This window comes from Arachis hypogaea, chromosome 20 (assembly GCF_003086295.3).
Source record: "Arachis hypogaea cultivar Tifrunner chromosome 20, arahy.Tifrunner.gnm2.J5K5, whole genome shotgun sequence".
NCBI lineage: Eukaryota > Viridiplantae > Streptophyta > Magnoliopsida > Fabales > Fabaceae > Arachis > Arachis hypogaea.
The window spans coordinates 113,505,467-113,527,852 of record NC_092055.1 but is presented as its reverse complement, the minus strand read 5'-3'; the positions used below and the strand labels follow the sequence as shown (position 1 = coordinate 113,527,852).

The window sequence follows — 22,386 nt, the reverse complement described above, 5'->3', positions numbered from 1 at the left end:
TTCTCACTTTCTTCTCTCTCTCTCTCTCATTCCCATTATCAAGGTTTTTCTTTTCTTCTTCCTTCCTTACTTTTCCATTATCTTTCTTATTTTTATGTTTTCTTCTTTTCTTTTCTTTTTACTTTCATTATCCATATTTTCTTTTTCTTTTTTTTTTCTTTTAATTGGTGTTAGAAATTTAATTGAGTCATTATTTCTCATTATATGCTTGTGGATTGTTGCAAAATTGTCTGGCAATTATATATTACTTTTTAAAGGGTTGCTTGCATGTTCAAATTATTATTTTCAATAGTTTATTCATCATGCATGCTACATGTTTGCGAAAAAGCCCATATGGTATTATGCATTTTCTACATTATTCTATTCTACTATTCAATGCTTGCTTTTCATAAATTTCCTTTACTATTTTATTAATTTAATTTAATTGTCAATACAAACGTGATGGTTAGTTTGTTACGAGTGATAACATATTTAACAAATTAAATGCTTGATCTATGCTACTCGTGCCTTTGCCTGCATGCCAATAAACACCTTGCATTTAATTGTCATCAAATGCACTTTCTATATTTCCATTGGTGAACTTTTCACATGTAGTCATGACCATGTGTTAACAACATCCTCTTTACCGTGCATTGATTATCACTTATACCATCCTCTTCCTTGCTCTGTCCCTTTGAATTCATGTTACTTTCTTTTTTCCTTTTCAGGATGGCCACCAAGAAAGGAAAAAAGAAAGCTACTCCCAAACCACCAGCAAGAAGAGGAACAAAAAGAGCATTAGTGGCAAAGCCTTCTTCAACTGCAGTCAAGCCCTCAACAAAAAGAATTAAGAGGATTATAAAGGTTGATGAAAAAGAAAAAGCCTTCCCAGCAAAGGACACTGCGCGATTTCCCAATCGCTACTGTGAGCAGATGTTCCCTATCCTGGCAGAACGGAGCTACAACAACGAATACCTTCTTACCCTCCCACCCAATATTGCTACCTTTGTTGAGCCGCAAATTGAACGAAGACAATGGGGTTTCCTCTAGAGATAGCCAAGGCAGGTTAATCTTTCTTGGGTAGTTGAGTTCTACTCTAATTTCCACCTGCCAACCCTGCAGTCTGTCTATGTACGTCAGAAGCAAGTCCCCATTATAGAATAGGCCATTCAACAAGCTCTAGATCTTTCCCCTGCTCTAGAAGGATTTGATGCCTTTCAAGAAGCCTCACTCAAGCGCCAGATGTACCAATTTGACTGGGACGCCGTTCTCAGAGTTATTGCACTACCTGGCAGCAGATGGATCTATGGATACCACCGTTCTTGTAAGACCCAGAACTTTTGAAAAAGTCTTATTATGATCAAGTCTCAAATCCTATAGTTATTTATAGCCTTAATTTCAGAAATTATCTTATTAAAGATAATTAAGGCAAGTTTTGATTTATTGAATTTGAGATGAGTTATGATTATTATCCAATTTTATAATTATTGGATTATTTTCTATATTTAAAGTATAAAGTTGATAGTTATGAAATAATAAGAATTTTATATGATTTGGACTAAGTAATTAATATTTTAAATATTAATACTGCTATTTTGGAAAATGAAGAAACTAAGTATATTACTTCTAATTATTTGATTTGGGCATTTTATTGAAAATAAATTGTAAAATTGATGAGTAAATAGTATTTTCTATATATAATTAGTGTTGGATTTATATTGGGTTTTAATTACTATATTTTCCCCAATTTCATTTGAAATTACCAAAATGTCCCTAACCCTAATTTGGATACACCATCCCCTAAAACCCTTCTCCTCACGCTGCACAGCTACCAGTCTCTCCTCCATCCTTTTTGCTGTGCAGCCCTGTGCTGAACACACACACACACACTGCTCTTGAGGAGAAACGAAGAAAAGCGAAAGGGGGAAAGAGGGAGAAGGAGATCCAGAAGGGAGGAAGAGCACCGGGGAAGCAGCAACTCGCAGGCCAGCCGTGTTCTGCCACCACATCCAGCTCCTCACCGTCGCGCTACCGATTTGCCGCCGATCCCGTCATCCGCGCCGTCGTACTTGCCGCGAGTCCAGCGCCGTCGTTGCCATCTTTGCACGAGGAAAGGTAGAAGCTAGCAGTGGAGGGCGGCGCATGAGAGGGAGTTCGTGCCTCACCGCCGTCACCCATGGGGCCACGAACTGTGCCGGTCGTCGCCGCGTTGCGTCGGGGAGGAAGGCTGAGACTGAGCGTCGTTGGGAGAGAGGACGACGCGAGCTGGAGGTCCGGTCGTCGTTGTGCTATGGAGCAGACTGAACCACGCCGCGTTGTTGGGGTTCTCACCGTCGCTGGAAAAGGATTCAGGCCGCCGCAAGTGTCGCGGTCAGAGGAGGAAGCTGCGCCCCTGTGTCTTGACCGCCGGGAGTGGTTCTGCGACTTCCGGGATCACCACCGGAGCTCCGGGCTGAGCTTCTGCCACTTGAGATCCTGCTGCCGTCACCGGAAATGTTTGCCGGTAAGGGTTTTAATTGAGGTTTCTGCCTTTTTGGATTTCGAGAAGGTTTAATGCTGCGTGGTTTTTATAGTTGATCCACCGGAGCTTCTGGCCGTCGCCGGAGTTGTTGCCGGGCCTGTTCGAAATCGCAGCTGCTTCGTTTCGCTAGTTCAGTAAGTAATTTATGTTTGAAAAAGCCTCGCGTTAGTATTCGTATGTGTTTGATTAATGAATATGAGTTTTGGTAACGTGGGGTCGAGTCCTGATTATTATATGTTGCGAATAATGTTGATATGGTTATTACGAACGTGACTGGGAGCTGAGATTTTGGTTGCCGTCAGTTCGGGTTGAGGCGGAAAGGACTCTGTGAGACGTTTGGGTTATGGAATTTGCGTTTTGAGGTAGGGGCGCTTTCCAAAAACTATATTCTTATATATTGGAGTTATTACATATGGATACTGATGTGAGAGAATATGTATTTGGTGATTGTATTGGCCTTATGTATGGCTTGATTTGCCTTGGTTGATTATGAACGTCTGTTGGTTGAATTATTGTGTGGTTTTGTGAAACGAAATGCTTTTCAAGTTGATTCTTTTAAAGCTTTGAGATCGACTTTAATCCGTTGAGAATTGAATTGAGTTAATTTTATTGAGAATGTGAAAAATAGAATCCACTCTTGAATTCAGTCTGGCTTGCTTTAAATGATCTGGTTTTTGATGAATGATTGTTACCGAACCGTTTCTTTGAAACTTTAGAAATGAGTTTATTCGGCTGATAATGATTTGATTTTTGAAACGGTTTTCTTGAAATATGGAATTGAGATGACTGTTGGATTTGGCTTGCCTTGAACTGATTTTGGATTTTTGGGCTATTGAAAAGGATTGTGGACGGTTTTGTTGGGACCCGAACTGGATGGCAAAGTCCAAGTTTTAAGGGAGATGCTGCCGAAATTTCTATAAAATCCGAGTCTTTATTGAAAATTTTATTTGGGGAAATCATGAGTTTAATGCCTTTCCTATTTACTTGGAGGATTGTGAAATTAGGGCTCCTTTATTATCATTAATTAAAACAATTATGAAAGCGATGAAGCTACGCTTTGAAAGAATGATTGAAAAGAGAATCTTGCTTTGAGGCTGTTTTAAAAAGGTAAAACGGGTTTATGTTTTCTCTATTAAACATAAAGATTTTCCCTTGGAGGAGTTTTCGTAATTTTAAAAGGATTTGGATTTCGATTGATGAACCTCATTGTTTCGACGTTTTAAATAAGCTTCAAAGTATCTTTTGAACTCTAGTTTAACACAACAAAAATGATTCTCTTAGCGGTTTGAAACGCTTCAAATTTAATCATGGGATTGAAGCCGATTTTGTTTAAGTAAAGGAAATGGCTTTGAAAGGAGTAATTGATTACATGACTCGGTTTGGCTTAGATCCTATTTTATTACTCAAATCGGAAAGCCAAGGTTTTAATGATTTTAAATGAATTTGGCGAAATGAGTTATGTTATTCTCCCCTAAAGACTTAGGACTCTGCCGAGAAGCTTTTGTTATAAAATCCCATTGTTGGACGGGTGGTTTTGAATACTTTGAAATAAATCCTTAACTTGCCATGGTTTTGGAAGTTTTGGAAAGAGAATGCCGAGAGTGGCTTTGTTTTAAACAAGGAACTCACTTTGAGTAAATTTGGCTTATGAGCCTGAGATGATTTGAGAAATGAGATCTTTAAAGCCAAGGCTGAAAAGAGTTGAAATTTGATTTCAAAGTGAAATGGCTTGAGAAAAGTGATTCGTGGCTTAAATGCCGGTTTTATGAATTTGATGATGTTGAATGGTTGAAGTGCTATTTTATTATGGGCCGAAATGGCTGTGTATGATTATGAATATTGGCTGGTTCTGGATTGAACCGTGAGCCGAAATGGCTGTGTATGATATTGATTTCTGGCTGATTGCCGAATGAGTTATGGGCCGTATGGCTGACTATGAATTATGAATTTAAGCCGGATGGCTGAGATGGATGTTGATCCATGGCTGGGACTGAATGAATATATGCTTGAGATACCTGGGTAGTAGCAAGGGTTGTGGTTCGTCCCACTTGCTCCAGGTCAGAGACTGTCACGCCTGGGTAGTAGCGGTAGTAGTGGTGATTCCACTCGCTCCAGGTTGAGCTTTTAAACACCCGCCTGGGTAGTAGCCACAGTAATGGTTATTCCACTGGCTCTGGGTTGAGCGGGTAGTAGCAATGGGGTTGTAGCTCAAACCCACTTGCTCCGCGATGGGTGTTTCTATCCATGGTTAGCTACCAGGACGTGTCGGGTTGGCTATATAACCGACAGATGATATCATCAGTCACTAGGGACAGGCATGCATCATATGCATCTATGTGACATTGTTTGCATGTGCATATTGTATTTGGTTTGCCTATGTGATTACGTGAGATTAACTGCTACTTGTTCTACTTGCTGTAACTGTTTGTTTGTGCTTGAACTTCCTATCTGTGTTTACAACTGGGACTCTGTTGGATCGTGGTGATTGGTTGTTGGTTGGATTGTTTGGGCCTAGGGCCGTGGTTGAATTGAGATGGACCGATGGTTGGTTTCGGTTTTGTGGTTATGGTTTGGAAATGTGTTAAAGGCTAATTTAGTTCATCATAGATAAACCTTTTGAAATGCTTTTGAATATTGTTTTAAATGAACAGTTTCCTCTTTCAGAAAAGGATTTCAGATTTTCTCTTTTACTGTAAACCGTTATTTTTGAAAAGAGGCATAAGTCAGTTATTAATCACTGTTACGGTTTATCTTCACGTATCCTATTACAGTAATTCCTAAAAACCCTCTACTGAGAACCCTTTTGAGGATGATGTTCTCACCCCCCTCCTACATTTTTCCCCTTTCAGGATATGGATGCAGAAGTCATGAAGAGTTTATTTAGTTGTTGAAATGCTCTGTATTGCTTTAGATTATTTATTGTACCCTCGCCTATATCTTGATATATTCTGTAAGAGGGATAGGAATTGTGTTGGTTAATACTTGTAATATTATTTATTTATATATGTGTATATATATGGATGTGCTCTTTATGAGTTTTGCAAGTTGTATGGTATCTATGGATGTACGTTATCGAATGAAAGTATTTTTGGGAGTGGTTTTGCAGTTTAAAAGTTTTAAACAGGCTCATATTTTAATATTAAATAGTATAAAAGTCATCGTAATGTCCGAGCTATCAGAGTCGCGCAGCCGGAAGCGTGAGCTTTGGTAGTTAGGGTGTTACAGTTCCCGTCCTAAGGGAATATCGGCTTCAGCACTTACCTTGGAGACTCACGTATGGGCACAGATCATGTCCCATTACGTCTTTCCGAGCACTCACGAATCCTCCTTCACTACAGACATGGCCGTTCTACTATGGTGCATCCTTACAGACCAGCCTCTGAACCTACCAAGACACATCCGGAATGCCATGGGACACGTACAGATTGCGGGCAACTTACCTTTTCCCGCCTTGGTCTCAGATCTCGTCTCAGCAGCCGGAGTCTCCTACAGAGCTGGGGACACCAAAGCCATGCTTCCACGGGATGATCAGTACGTCCCTAACGGGAAATATATTAGACTTCCAGCAGCCACAACTAGCTAGCCTACCAAACCAGCTGAGGACATTCCTCCTTCCGCACCACAAGCACCTACAACAACCCAACTGCTCCATCAGATACTTGAAAAGTTGGATCGGCAGGAACAGAAAGCTAAGCTAAGAGAGCGCCGTAACAAGCGCCGATTCACATACCTTAAGGAGATGATTATGGGAAAATTCAAGGACTCAGACACCCCGGACTCCACTTCCTTTACCAGCACAGGGAGCCATGACGGTCCCGACTATGGAGATACTGCCACCAGCCCACCTTTGTTCCTGACAGATGGCACTGAGGACGGTGCAAAGCCTTAAGTGTGGGGAGGTCGGTCAGTACCTGACTTCCGGAGGTAATTTCTCTTCCCTAACACCAATATATTAGGATATTTAGTTAGTTTTTTCTTTTGTAGAATAGGATAAATTGCATAGTAATAGATTAGTTGCATGCATATTCTACTTGATTGAAAAGACAATAAGTTTCTTCTAAGACCCTATCTTTAGAACAAAATTTCACTAATTTTAATCAAAACTTTTATGTTGAAATTCGCTTGAAGTTGTATTTGGAACATAATTTTTGGGCTAAAGAACACACAACCTGTGAGATTTGAGCCCAAATGCATCGTTACATTATTTAACTATAATTATTTTATTCTTGTGTGTTTACTTCTATATGATTGTAATCTACATTTTGTTTCATCCTATAAGTCCAATGTTTAATATATTTATATGTTTGCATATGATTGAGGCCATTACTTGTTTAAACTCACTTATCCAAATTAAGCCTACCCTTTCAATTATCTTTGTTAACTACTTTGAGCCTTTAAATCCCATTTGTTCTGTATTTTACCACATTACTAGCCTTAAGCGAAAAAACAATTTTACACTTCAATTGAATCTTTGGTTAGCTTAAGATAGAATTGTGTGTGTTAATTAAGTATGGGAAATTGTGGGAACAAAAGATAATAAGGGAATGTGTCATGATAATAGAATGGGAATTTGGGTACTGATGAGCGGATAATTTATACGCTTTTTGGCATTGTTTTTAGTATGTTTTTAGTATATTTTAATTAGTTTTTATTATATTTTTATTAGTTTTTAAATAAAAATCACTCTTCTGGACTTTACTATGAGTTTGTGTATTTTTCTGTAATTTCAGGTATTTTCTGGCTGAAATTGAGGGACCTGAGCAAAAATCTGATTCAGAGGCTGAAAAAGGACTGCAGATGCTATTGGATTCTGACCTCCCTGCACTCAAAGTGGATTTTCTGGAGCTACAAAAGCCCAATTAGCGCGCTCTCAATTGCGTTGGAAAGTAAACATCCTGGGCTTTCCAGCAATATATAATAGTCCATACTTTTCCCGAGATTTGATGGCCCAAACAGGCGTTCCAAGTCAGCTCAAGAATTCTGGCGTTTAACTCCAAAACTGGCACAAAAGCTGGAGTTAAACGCCCAAACTGGCACAAAAGCTGGCGTTTAACTCCAAGAAAAGTCTCTGCACGAAAATGCTTCAATGCTCAGCCCAAGCACACACCAAGTGGGCCCGGAAGAAGATTTCTGCATTAATTACTGATTTCTGTAAACCCTAGGCTACCAGTTCTCTATAAATAGGACCTTTTGCTATTGTATTTGACACACTTGATATACTTTCATACAACTTTTCACGTTTGGGAGGCTGGCATCACGGCCATGCCTAGACCTTGTTCTTATGTATTTTCAACGGTGGAGTTTCTACACACCAAAAATTAAGGTGTGGAGCTCTGCTGTTCTTCATGAATTAATACAAAGTACTATTGTTTTTCTATTCAACTCAAGTCTATTTCTTCTCCAAGATATTCATTCGTTCTTCAACTTGATGAATGTGATGATCCGTGACACTCATCATCATTCTCACTTATGAACATGTGCCTGACAACCACCTCTGTTCTACTAGCAATGGCTTGAATGCGTATCTCTTGGGTTTCTAATCTAAGATTGGAACCTTCGTGGTATAGGCTAGAATTATTGGCGGCCATTCCTGAGATCCAGAAAGTCTAAACCTTGTCTGTGGTATCCCGAGTAGGATCTGGGAAGGGATGACTGTGACGAGCTTCAAACTCGCGATTGTGGGGCGTGTGACAGACGCAAAAGGATCAATGGATCCTATTCCGACATGATCGAGAACCGACAGCTGATTAGCCGATGTTGTGACAGAGCATCAGGACCATTTTCACTGAGAGGACGGGATGTAGCCATTGACAATGGTGATGCCCAACATAAAGCTTGCCATGGAAAGGAGTATGAATGATTGGAAGAAGGCAATAGGAAAGCAGAGGTTCAAGGGGAACAAAGCATCTTCATACGCTTATCTGAAATCCACCAATGAATTACATAAGTATCTCTATCTTTATTTTATGATTTATTCATCTTTTAATTATCAATCCTCCATCACCATTTGAATTTGCCTGACTGAGATTTACAAGATGACCATAGCTTGCTTCAAGCCGACAATCTCCGTGGGATCGACCCTTACTCACGTAAGGTTTATTACTTGGACGACCCAGTACACTTGCTGGTTAGTTGTGCGGAATTGTGACAAAGTGTGATTCACGTTTGAGAGCTCCAATTCTATTGGCGCCATTATTGATGATCACAATTTCGCATACCAAGTTTTTGGCGCCGTTGCCGGGGATTGTTCGAGTTTGGACAACTGACGGTTCATCTTGTTGCTTAGATTAGGTATTTTTTTTCAGAATTTTTAAGAATGAATTCTAGAGTTTCAAGGTGATGTTCTTATCATCACAAAAGCTGATTGATTCTCATCAATTTAGCTATTGAATGTAATGTCCTGCTGAAGCTTGGCCAAACATGTCTAATCCTTTTTAGATTGAAGCTTTAGACTAACATTGCATGATTCTTGGAATTCTCATTAAAAGTTTTGATTCTCTTTATTTTCTTCTCTATATAATTTTCGAAAAAAAAATACAAAAAAATTTTAAAATCATAAAACCAATAATATTTTATGTTTCTTGTTTGAGTCTAGTATCAATTTTTAAGTTTGGTGTCAATTACATGTTTTTATTCTTCTTGCATTTTTCGAATACATGCAATATGTTCTTCATTGATCTTCAAGTGGTTCTTGATGATTTCAATGCTCTGATCTTTAAATTCTCTTGTTTTGTGTGTTTTGTTGTTTCTAATATGCATTCTCAATTTGTTAGTGTCTCTTATATGAAAATTTTTAAGTTTGGTGTCCTGCATGCATTGTTTGATTTGAGTTTCCTAAGATTAGTTGTATTTTGATTGTTTCTCATCATTAAAAATTCAAAAATATTTTCAAAATTGTGTCTTTTCAAGTCAATAATACAGAGAATTGAAGATTCAGAACATTCAGCAGAGGAATCAAATAGAAAAAGCTGGGCGTTCAAAACGCCCAGTGAAGAAGGAAAACTGGCGTTTAAACGCCAGCCAGGGTACCTGGCTTGGCGTTTAACGCCCAAAAAGGTAGAGATTTGGGTGTTAAACGCCAGAATGGGCACCATTCTGGGCGTTTAACGCCAGGATGACACTAGAGGGAAGATTTTGTTTTTAATTCACATTTTTTTCAAGTTTTCATAATTTTTCAAAATCAAATCTTTTTCAAATCATATCTTTTCAATCATATCTCTTTCAAAATCAATTTCTTTCCATTTTATATTTATTTTTACTATTTTCGAAAATCCTTGCTTCAATTCAAGATTTACTTCAAAAATTTTCAAGTTGTTACTTGCCTATTAAGAAAGGATCAAATTTTAAATTTTAGAATCATATCTTTTAATTTCTTGTTAGTCAAGTAATCAACTTTAGTTTTAAAACTTTCTCTTTTTAATTTGATTTTCAGTCATATCTTCTCAATTATATCTTTTCAATCACACCCTTTTTCAAAATTAATTTTCAATCATATCTTTTTAATTTCTAATTTCAAAATCTTTTTCAAAAATCACTTTATTTCTTTCTCAATCTTAGTTTTCGAAAACCAATTACCAAATTTTCAAAATCTCTTACTTTAATTTCGAAAATTTCTTCCCCTCTTCTCACATCCTTCTATTTAAAGGACTAACACTCCTCCTCAAGGTACAATTAGAACTCCCTCCTTCTTTATATGTTCGAATTCTCTTCTATCTACGTCTTCTTTCTATTCTTCTTTTCCTCTAACACCTCAAGGAATCTCTATACTGTGACATAGAGGATTCCCTACTTTCTTGTTCTCTTCTCTTTCATATGAGCAGGAACAAAGATAAAGGCATACTTGTTAAAGCTGATCCTGAACCTGAAAGGACCTTGAAGAGAAAGCTAAGAGAAGCTAAAGAACAATTCTCTTTAGAGGGCCTAACAGAGTTCTTCAAAGAAGAAGAAGCCATGGCAGCCGAAAACAACAATGCCAACAATGCAAAGAAGGTGCTTGGTGACTTTACTGCACCCACTCCCGACTTCTATGGGAGAAGCATCTCAATCCCTGCCATTGGAGCAAACAACTTTGAGCTTAAGCCTCAATTAGTTTCTCTAATGAAACAGAATTGCAAGTTTCATGGACTTCCATTGGAAGATCCTCATCAGTTCTTAGCTGAATTCTTGAAAATCTGTGACACTGTCAAGACCAATGGAGTTGACCCTGAAGTCTACAGACTTATGCTTTTTCCTTTTGGTGCAAGAGACAGAGCTAGGACATGGTTGGATTCACAACCTAAAGAAAGCTTGAACTCTTGGGAAAAGCTAGTCAATGCCTTCTTGGCAAAGTTCTTTCCACCTCAAAAATTGAGCAAGCTTAGAGTGGAAGTCCAAACCTTCAGACAGAAGGAAGGAGAATCCCTCTATGAAGCTTGGGAAAGATACAAGCAATTAATCAGAAGATGTCCTTCTGACATGCTTTCTGAATGGAGCATCATAGGAATTTTCTATGATGGTCTGTCTGAACTATCCAAGATGTCATTGGATAGCTCTGCTGGAGGATCTCTTCATCTGAAGAAGACGCCTACAGAAGCTCAGGAACTCATTGAAATGGTTGCAAATAACCAATTCATGTACACTTCTGAAAGAAATCCTGTGAATAATGGGATAGCTCGGAAGAAAGGAGTTCTTGAGATTGATACTCTGAATGCCATATTGGCTCAGAATAAGATATTGACCCAACAAGTCAATATGATTTCTCAGAGTCTGTCTGAAATGCAAGCTACACCAGGCAGTACTAAGGAAGCTTCCTCTGAAGAAGAAGCTTATGATCCTGAGAACCCAGCAATGGAAGAGGTGAATTACATGGGAGAACCCTATGAAAACACCTATAACCCTTCATGGAGAAATCATCCAAATCTCTCATGGAAGGATCAACAGAGACCTCAACAAGGTTTCAACAACAATAATGGTGGAAGAAACAGGTTTAGCAATAGCAAGCCTTTTCCATCATCTTCTCAGCAACAGACAGAGAATTCTAAGCAGAGCCCCTCTGACTTAACAACCATTGTCTCTGATCTAATCAAAAGCACTCAAAGTTTCATGACTGAAACAAGGTCCTCCATTAGAAATTTGGAGGCACAAGTGGGTCAGCTGAGTAAGAAAATTACTGAACTCCCTCCTAATACTCTCCCAAGCAATACAGAAGAGAATCCAAAGAGAGAGTGCAAGGCCATAAACACATCTCACATGGCCGAACATGGAGAGGAGGAAGAGGCAGTGATTCCCACTGAGGAAGACCTCAATGGACGCCCACTGACCTCCATGGAGTTCCCTGATGAGGAACCATGGGAATCTGAAGCTCACACTGAGACCATAGAGATTCCATTGAATTTACTTTTGCCATTCATAAGCTCTGATGAGTATTCTTCCTCTGAAGAGGATGAAGATGTTACTGAAGAACAAGTTGCTAAGTACCTTGGAGCAATCATGAAGCTAACTGCCAAGTTGTTTGGTAATGAGACTTGGGAGGATGAACCTCCATTGCTCATCAAAGAACTGGTTGACTTGACTAGGCAGAGATTACCTCTGAAGAGACAGGACCCTAGAAAGTTCTCAATCCCTTGTACCATAGGCACCATGCCCTTTGAGAAGGCTCTGTGTGACCTAGGGTCAAGCATAAACCTTATGCCTCTCTCTGTAATGGAGAAGCTAGGGATCATTGAGGTACAAGCTACAAGAATCTCACTGGAGATGGCAGACAATTCAAAGAAATAGGCTTATGGACTTGTAGAGGATGTCTTGGTAAAGGTTGAAGACCATTACATCCCTACTGATTTCATAATCCTAGAGACTGGGAAGTGTATGGATGAATCCATCATCCTTGGCAGACCCTTCCTAGCCACAGCAAAAGCTGTGATTGATGTTGACAGAGGAGAATTAATCATTCAAGTGAATAAAGAATCCCTTGTGTTTAAAGCTCAAGGATATCCCTCTGTCACCATGGAGAGGAAGCATGAAGAGCTTCTCTCAATACAGAGTCAAACAGAGCCCCCACAGTCAAACTCTAAGTTTGGTGTTGGGAGGCCACAACCAAACTTTAAGTTTGGTGTTGAACCCCCACATTCAAACTCTAAGTTTGGTGTTGGGAGGTTCCAACATTGCTCTGAACATCTGTGAGGCTCCATGAGAGCCCACTGTCAAGCTATTGACATTAAAGAAGCGCTTGTTGGGAGGCAACCCAATCGTTACTATTCTATGATAATTTTCTATTTTCTTTTGTTATTTTATGTTTTCTGTAGGTTGATGATCATGTGAAGTCACAAAAACAATTGAAAAAGCAAAAACAGAAGGAAAAACAGAATGAAAAACAAAACACCCTGGAGGAGAAACTTATAGGCGTTTAAACGCCAGTAAGGGTAGCAGAATGGGCGTTAAACGCCCAGTCTGGCACTATTCTGGGCGTTTAACGCCAGAAATGGGCACCAGACTGGCGTTTAACGCCAGGAATGGGCAAGAAGCTGGCGTTAAATGCCAGGAATGGGCAGCAGCCTGGCGTTTAACGCCAGGATTGGCAGCAAGGGGCGTTTTGCACGCCACTTGGTGCAGGGATGAGATATCCTTGACACCTCAGGATCTGTGGACCCCACAAGATCCTCACCTACCCCACCACTCTCTCTCTTCTTCACCCATTCACTAATCACCTCAATACCTCTTCCCCCAAAACCCTTCACCTATCAAATCCCACCATTCTCTTCACCACTCACATCCATCCTTCATAAAATCCCATCTACCTCACCATCCAAATTCAAACCACTTTTCCTCCCAAACCCACCCATAATGGCCGAACCACACACCCCTCTCACTCCTATATAAACCCATCTTCATTCCTTCATTTTCACACAACCTAAACACCACTTCTCCCCCTTGGCCGAAACACAAAGCCCACTCTATCTCCTCTATTTCTTCTTCTTCTACTCTCTTCTTTCTTCTTTTACTCGAGGACGAGCAACCTTCTAAGTTTGGTGTGGTAAAAGCTAAAGCTTTTTGTTTTTCCATAACCATTAATGGCACCAAAGGCCGGAGAAACCTCTAGAAAGAGGAAAAGGAAGGAAAAAGCTTCCACCTCCGAGTCATAGGAGATGGAAAGATTCCTCTCAAGGGTGTATCAAGACCACTTCTATGAAGTTGTAGCCAAGAAGAAAGTGATCCTCGAGGTCCCTTTCAAACTCAAAAAGAATGAGTATCCAGAGATCCAACATGAGATCCGAAGAAGAGGTTGGGAAGTTCTCACCAACCCCATTCAACAAGTCAGAATCTTAATGGTTCAAGAGTTCTATGCCAATGCATGGATCACCAAGAACCATGATCAAAGTGTGAACCCGGACCCTAAGAATTGGCTTACAATGGTCCGAGGGAAATACTTGGATTTTAGTCCGGAAAATGTAAGGTTGTCATTCAACTTGCCTATGATGCAAGGAGATGCACACCCCTACACTAGAAGGGTCAACTTTGATCAAAGGTTGGACCAAGTCCTCATGGACATATGGGAAGAGGCGCTCAATGGAAGAGAGATTCAAGAGGGAAGCCGGTTCAACTAAGAAGGCATGACCTCAAGCCCGTGGCTAGGGGATGGTTGGAGTTCATCCAACGCTCAATCATTCCCACTAGCAACCGGTCTGAAGCTACTATAGACCGGGCTATCATGATACATAGCATCATGATTGGAGAAGAAGTGGAAGTTCATGAGGTTATATCCCAAGAACTCTACAAGGTGGCGGACAAGTCCTCTCCTTTGGCAAGGTTAGTCTTCCCTCATCTCATTTGTCACCTTTGCAATTCGGTTGGAATTGACATAGAGGGAGACATTCTCATTGATGAGGACAAACCCATCACTAAGAAAAGGATGGAGAAAACAAGAGAACCTCATCAAGAGCATGAGGAAATTCCTCATCATGAAATCCCTGAGATACCTCAAGGGATGCATTTTCCTCCACAAAACTATTGGGAGCAAATCAATACCTCCCTAGGAGAATTAAGTTCCAACATGGGACAACTAAGGGTGGACCACCAAGAGCATTCCATCCTCCTCCATGAAATAAGAGAAGACCAAAGAACCATGAGAGAGGAGCAACAAAGGCAAGGAAGAGACATTGAGGAGCTCAAGCACTCCATAAGATCTTCAAAAGGAAGAACAAGCCACCATCACTAAGGTGGACCCGTTCTTTAATTTCCTTGTTCTTTATTTTCCTGTTTTTCGAATTTTTATGCTTGTGTTTATTTATGTTTGTGTCTTTATTACATGATCATTAGTGTCTAAGTGTCTATGCCTTAAAGCTATGAAAATGAATCCATCACCTTTCTTAAAATGAAATATGTTTTTAATTGAAAAAGCAAAAGAAGTGCATGAATTTCAAATTTTAAAGCAGTTTAATTATTTTGATGTGGTGGCAATACTATTGTTTTTCTGAATGAATGCTTGAACAGTGCATATTTTTGAATTTGATTGTTTATGAATGTTAAAATTGTTGGCTCTTGAAAGAATGAAAGAAAAAGGAGAAATGTTATCTGATGATCTGAAAAATCATAAAATTGATTCTTGAAGCAAGAAAAAGCAGTGAAAAGCTTGCAAAAAAAAAAAAGAGAGAAAAGCAAGCAGAAAAAGCCAATACCCCTTTAAACCAAAAGGCAAGGGTGATAAAAAAGGATCCAAGGCATTGAGCATCAGTGGATAGGAGGGCCCACAGGAATAAAATCCTGGCCTAAGCGGCTAAATCAAGCTGTCCCTAACCATGTGCTTGTGGCGTGAAGGTGTCAAGTGAAAACTTGAGACTGAGCGGTTAAAGTCGAGGTCCAAAGCAAAAAGAAAAGTGTGCTTAAGAACCCTGGACACCTCTAATTGGGGACTCTAGCAAAGCTGAGTCACAATCTGAAAAGGTTCACCCAGTTATGTGTCTGTGGCATTTATGTATCCGGTGGTAATACTGGAAAACAAAGTGCTTAGGGACACGGCCAAGACTCATAAAGTAGCTGTGTTCAAGAATCAACATACTTAACTAGGAGAGTCAGTAACACTATCTGGATTCTGAGTTCCTATAGATGCCAATCATTCTGAACTTCAAGGAATAAAGTGAGATGCCAAAACTGTTCAGAAGCAAAAAGCTAAAAGCCCCGCTCATCTAATTAATACTGATCTTCATAGATGTTTTTGGAATTCATTGTATATTCTCTTCTTTTTTTATCCTATTCGATTTTTAGTTGCTTGGGGACAAGCAACAATTTAAGTTTGGTGTTGTGATGAGCGGATAATTTATACGCTTTTTGGCATTGTTTTTAGTATGTTTTTAGTATATTTTAATTAGTTTTTATTATATTTTTATTAGTTTTTAAATAAAAATCACTCTTCTGGACTTTACTATGAGTTTGTGTGTTTTTCTGTAATTTCAGATATTTTCTGGCTGAAATTGAGGGACCTGAGCAAAAATCTGATTCAAAGGCTGAAAAAGGACTGCAGATGCTGTTGGATTCTGACCTCCCTACACTCAAAGTGGATTTTCTGGAGCTACAAAAGCCCAATTGGCGCGCTCTCAATTGCGTTGGAAAGTAGATATTCTGGGCTTTCCAGCAATATATAATATTCCATACTTTTCCCGAGATTTGATGGCCCAAACAGGCGTTCCAAGTCAGCTCAAGAATTCTGGCGTTTAACTCCAAAACTGGCACAAAAGCTGGAGTTAAACGCCCAAACTGGCACAAAAGCTGGCGTTTAACTCCAAGAAAAGTCTCTGCACGAAAATGCTTCAATGCTCAGCCCAAGCACACACCAAGTGGGCCCGGAAGAAGATTTCTGCATTAATTACTGATTTCTGTAAACCCTAGGCTACCAGTTCTCTATAAATAGGACCTTTTGCTATTGTATTTGACACACTTGATATACTTTCATACAACTTTTCACGTTTGGGAGGCTGGCATCACGGCCATGCCTAGACCTTGTTCTTATGTATTTTCAACGGTGGAGTTTCTACACACCATAGATTAAGGTGTGGAGCTCTGCTGTTCTTCATGAATTAATACAAAGTACTATTGTTTTTCTATTCAACTCAAGTCTATTTCTTCTCCAAGATATTCATTCATTCTTCAACTTGATGAATGTGATGATCCGTGACACTCATCATCATTCTCACCTATGAACATGTGCCTGACAACCACCTCTGTTCTACTAGCAATGGCTTGAATGCGTATCTCTTGGGTTTCTAATCTAAGATTGGAACCTTCGTGGTATAGGCTAGAATTATTGGCGGCCATTCTTGAGATCTGGAAAGTCTAAACCTTGTCTGTGGTATTCCGAGTAGGATCTGGGAAGGGATGACTGTGACGAGCTTCAAACTCGCGATTGTGGGGCGTGTGATAGACGCAAAAGGATCAATGGATCCTATTCCGACATGATCGAGAACCGACAGCTGATTAGCCGATGTTGTGACAGAGCATCAGGACCATTTTCACTGAGAGGACGGGATGTAGCCATTGACAACGGTGATGCCCAACATAAAGCTTGCCATGGAAAAGAGTATGAATGATTGGAAGAAGGCAATAGGAAAGCAGAGGTTCAAGGGGAACAAAGCATCTTCATACGCTTATCTAAAATCCACCAATGAATTACATAAGTATCTCTATCTTTATTTTATGATTTATTCATCTTTTAATTATCAATCCTCCATCACCATTTGAATCTGCCTGACTGAGATTTACAAGATAACCATAGCTTGCTTCAAGCCGACAATCTCCGTGGGATCGACCCTTACTCACGTAAGGTTTATTACTTGGACGACCCAGTGCACTTGCTGGTTAGTGGTGCGGAATTGTGACAAAGTGTGATTCACGTTTGAGAGCTCCAATTCTATTGGCGCCATTATTGATGATCACAATTTCGCATACCAGGTACCTACTCATGTGAAACTATAAGAATAAAAAAAAATATATGTGCATTGATTAGCTATGTTTATTTTTTATGTTTATGTTGAAAAAAAAATCCAAAAATATTCAATAAATAAATAAGGGGACAAAATTACCCCAATGCTAAGTTAAGAATTCAAAGATCAATGCATGTATGATAAAATTAAAATAAAAAGTTGATACATGAGTATGGAATGTGAAAGAGAAATTTTGGGTAGCTAGGTGTGAATTTTAAGTTATATAGAATATATATATTGGGTTAAAGCTTGGGTTAATTAAAGATTCAATTTATAAGTTTACTTAGCCATATATGTATCCTTACCCTTACCTTGGCCCCGTTACAACCTTGAAAAGACCTCATGATGTTTGCATTGATATATTAATTGTTGTTGATTGGTTAGGTGAAGAACAAAAAAATTAGAAAGCATGATTAGAGAAGGATAGAGTGATTGCCCTATACACTAGAGAGATTAGAGTGTACATACATCATCAGTGAGGGTTCAATGCTTAAAATTCTATGTTCCCTGCTTTCATGAGCTACCTTCTTGCATTTTTATCTGTTCTTACTGTATAAGAATTGAATTAGTGGAGCTTGATTTGTGATTGTCTTGAAGAACCTATTTACTTTTGATCAAGTAGACAAGAATCATATAGTTGCATTCATATATATAGGTTGCATTGCATTACATGAGTTTTACATGTTCCTACTCATTTATTTTATCTCCTTCAACTAAGCATGAGGACATGCTAATGTTTAAGTGTGGGGAGGTTGATAAACCACTATTTTATGGTTTATATTGTGCTTAATTGTATGGTTTTATCAATTCTTTACCCACTTATTCATATGATTGGCATGCATTTATATTTCCTTCCTAAAATTATTACATGATTGAATATTTGCTTCCTAAAGACTTTTAATTATGTATTTTAATTCTCCTTCATTCCATTAGATGCCGTGATCTGTGTGTTAAGTGTTTCAGGCTTTATAGGGCATGAATGACTTGGAGATTGGAAAGGAAGCTTGCAAAAATGGAAGGAACACAAGAAATTAAGGAGATGACCAGCGAGAAGTGACGCAGACGCATGGCTCACGCGACCGCGCGACATAGAGGAAATCGCAGTGACTCGGACGCATGGCTCACGCGACCGCGTGGATTGGAACTGCACAAGTGACACAGAGGCGTGGACGATGCGCACGTGTGGCAGGGCAAAACGCCGAATGACGCGTCTGCATGAATGACGCGATCGCGTGATATGCGCGATCTGCAGAGTCTGCAGAATTCACTGGGGGCGATTTTGGGCCCTGTTTTGACCCAATTTTCGGCCCAGAAAAGCAGACTAGAGCCAAGGAACATGGAGAAACGAAAGAGAATAATTGATTACAAACAATTCTCAATTTTAGATTTAGTGTTACTCCTCCCCTAGGTTTTCTCTCTACACATTCATAGTTCTTAGGATTTATTTTTATTACTTTTTGCATTGGGATATTGAGAAGAGTTATTACCTCAGCGAGACTTCGTCATTCTAGTTTGTTTTCTTTACATGTCTCTTACTCTTCCATGTTCTTTGTTTACTCAGAAATATTATTGAATTATTTTTAGAATTTATTAATACAAGAACTATTTTTATTTTTAATTGACCCCTTTGATTATTATTTATCATGTCTTTCTATATTTCCCTTTCCTATGTTATGAATTCTACATTTACAATGAGTGAGTAGTTCCATAACTTGGATGGGAGTTGATTGAAGGGAAGACCTTGAGTTGGAATGCTTAAAAGAAAAATTGTAATTGGGTTTATTGTTGGATTGCCCTCTAGTCACTGACACCAATCCTTTTCAATTGAGCGGATTGGAACTTGTGAATAGAAATAGCTTTCCAACTTACTTGACTTTCCCTTACCTAGTAAGGGATAACTAAACAGAACGACCCTCAATTATCAATTAATCTTGAGAGTACTCCAACAAGAATAGGGCTTCCGACTAATCCACTCCCAGTCAAGGCTTTTATTTAAAATTACACAAATTCTCTAATTTAATTTCCTGTTATTCAACTCAACCCATTTTTTTGAAAATATCTGATTAATAAAATGGCACACCTTTCTACAACTCGTTGGGAGACGACCTGGGACTCATACTCCCAGTATTTTAATTTAAATTTTGTGACAACCCTTCTAAATTGATAAGCGGATTTCTGGTTGGCTAAGAACTGTACTTGCAACGTATCTCTTCTAATAATTTCTTAACTCGCTAATTTTCGCCACGTCATCGGTGGAGGTAAGAGGGCTCTCCTCGAAGGTCGGCCCTTTTGTACTTTGTCGGCCCAGACCTCGTTCTCGGGTCAGGGTATGAACAGTGCCCCTGCTTGAGCTTCGATATTTTGCTAGGTCGTGCTCAAGCATTTGTCAGACATGTCTTCCCCAGGTAGGTGGGGCGTTTTGGTCGTTTCCTCTTCGGGCAGGTCGAGCACCATGGTCTTTAATTTTTTGAAATAGAAAATGTTTGCTTTAAATGCTGGTCTAAGTGAGCACGACAGTTTCCTTGGGTTTCTGCGAGCTCTTTTAAGGCTCATTGATTGGGCCTTTATTCCCTTTTGCTGTTTCGATTTTCCCTCTTTTGCCTCGTTTAAAAACCCTGGAGCTTCTTCTTTTTTCCTTTTTCGCAAGCGCTTGTTGCTCTTTCTTTTTCCTTCTCTTGTGATGCTTTTTTTCTCTCTCCCTTTGAGGTTTTGTCTGCGCCCTGTGATCAAGAAGTTCTTTTCTTGGCTTTCATGGTGTCTTTCTTGGAGGGATTCGTGCTACCGCTGTAGACACCTTCGTGCGCTCCTCTCTTCGGCTTCTTTCTCCAGGTTGGTACCTTCACTTTTGTTTCCATTTTGCTTTTATGCTCTTAGTGATGATGATCTGGTTTTCTGTTTGCTCCATCGGGGGGTGGACCCTCCTTTGGTTTATTTTCTTGTCTCTGGTAATTTTGCATGTTCGCCTTTTCTCTCATGATTTTAGTTTTTGCTGTTTGTGCTGGGCAAATGGGGTTTTTGGGCTCTTGTATCTTTTGAATTGAGTCTTGTTTGTGTTGCCTCCAAAGGGTGTTTCTGTGTTACGATGTTAATGTTGTGAGACTGGGGCGCCCTTTAGCTGGTTGAGTGTTGTTGTTGGGTTTTATCCAATTTCTTTTTCCTTGGCCGAGTTGCTTGTAGTGATGGTTTTTCCTTTTCATTGTTGTAGGTGTAGCGTATATGTCTCGTAGGAATCTTACAAAAATTTCTACAAAGGTTCCCCCTGGTCTTCCTGATTGATTAGATTATATAGTCTTGTGCTGTGTAACGGTGGTAGATCGGGAATATTGTGAGAAGTTTAGGGGATTCCATAAGGTGTGTGGGAATAGGGAGGATGAGAAAGACTATGAGCTAGTTACCCCTGATCCCAAGGAGAGGGTTTGTTTCCCCCCTTTAAGTCGTACCGAGTGCCCGTTATTTTATGCTTATGACTGTTTTTTCGCCAAATTGGGTGTTACCCTCCCTTTTACCGACTTTGAAACCAAGAGCCTTTGGACTTGTAACCTTGCCCCTACTCAGCTTCATCCTAATTCCTGGACCTTTATGAAGATTTTTCAGCTCATGTGTCAGGAGTTGGGCATCCGGCCTTCCCTCAACTTATTCTTGTATCTGTTTGTTTTAACCAAACCCGGGTCGTCCAAGAAAAAGCTTCTTGGATCTCTTTTCGATCCAACCAGGGCAGAAAGGTCTTTGCCATCTTTTATGAGTCTTTTCACAATTTCAAAAACTTTTACTTCAAGGTCTGAGCTATAGATAAAGTTTGTCCTTTCTTCTTGGACGAGAGTGATGAGTCCTCCTTTTCCCTTTAGTGGCAAGAGAACCCGGTAGTAGCTAAGTATACCCTAGAGAGTTTAGATGAGATGGAGAAGGCCTTTGTGGGTGTCTTGGAGGAGCAATGGGGGCAAGCTCCTTACTTGGACACGAAAAAATTTCTAGGGGATCCCAGCCTTCTTCAATCCGAATTAGGTAGTACCCGACCTCTTGTCTTTTTGGTGTTTATTTTCTTCTTTTGGTTGTATCCTTTGGTGATCCTTGTCATTTGTTTGTATTTTTGTTTTCAGAGATGGCTTCAGGTTCGAATTCCATGAAGTTCTTGCGCAAGACGAAAGAGACTGTGGCTGCTCAAAATCTTCAGAAGAAAGGGGGTTGTGAGGGTTCTTCCCAGCTTCCTCCCAAGAAGCCGGGTTTGGGCCCTTAGGGTCCGAGGAAGGTTATCCCTACGCCTCATGTTCGCTTAGTTCCTTCAGACCCGCCCTTGGAAAGCTCGGATGCTATCTCTTCTCCCTCTTCTTCGGGGCCTGCTCCTAAGAAACAGAAGACGTTTGGTGTGGTCGATGTCAATGACAAGGATTTTAATGGCCTGGCCTGGAGCGAGGAAAATATTGTACCCCACGCCTTTGCCTTTACTGACAACGTATCCATTCTCAATCCCTTCCAGTATATGGCCGGGAATTGTGTCCGGATGGCTGGTCTGAATGCTATCTTGGCAAGAAAATTCAAAAAATCTCCCCTTAACGCCACTAGCACCTTTCTAGGGAGTGCGAAGGATGAGTTTGAGAGGGTTAGCGGCTTAAAGGCTGAGCAGGAGGAGAAGAATATTGAGTTAGAGCTATCCCTGGAGAAGGAGAGGGCCCGAGCTACTAAGGCTGAAGCGGCGTCTAAGCTGGCGAAGGAGATGATGAAGAAAATCGAGGAGATCTATACTCGCACCTATGGCGAGCTTTCGGAGGAAAAGGAAAAACTTCAATTAGCTTATGATGATTATGCTGAGTTGCAGGGTCATGTGGTTAATGGCATGACTGGGATGTACGAGAATTTCAGGGATCAAGTTCGTGTCTTGGCTCCCGACCTCGACCTCACCCTTTTTAGCATGGATAATGTGGTGGCTGATGGCAAGATTGT

The 22,386-nt window shown here is 39.9% G+C and overlaps 1 non-coding gene across 1 annotated transcript; it reads right to left on the bottom strand.

Annotated features, from left to right (window-relative positions):
* Window positions 1-10,852: 10,852 nt before the first annotated feature.
* Window positions 10,853-10,960, bottom strand: LOC112787720 (small nucleolar RNA R71). Its single transcript, XR_003195116.1, has one exon. It is a non-coding gene; the product is annotated as a small nucleolar RNA R71 (small nucleolar RNA).
* Window positions 10,961-22,386: the final 11,426 nt, after the last annotated feature.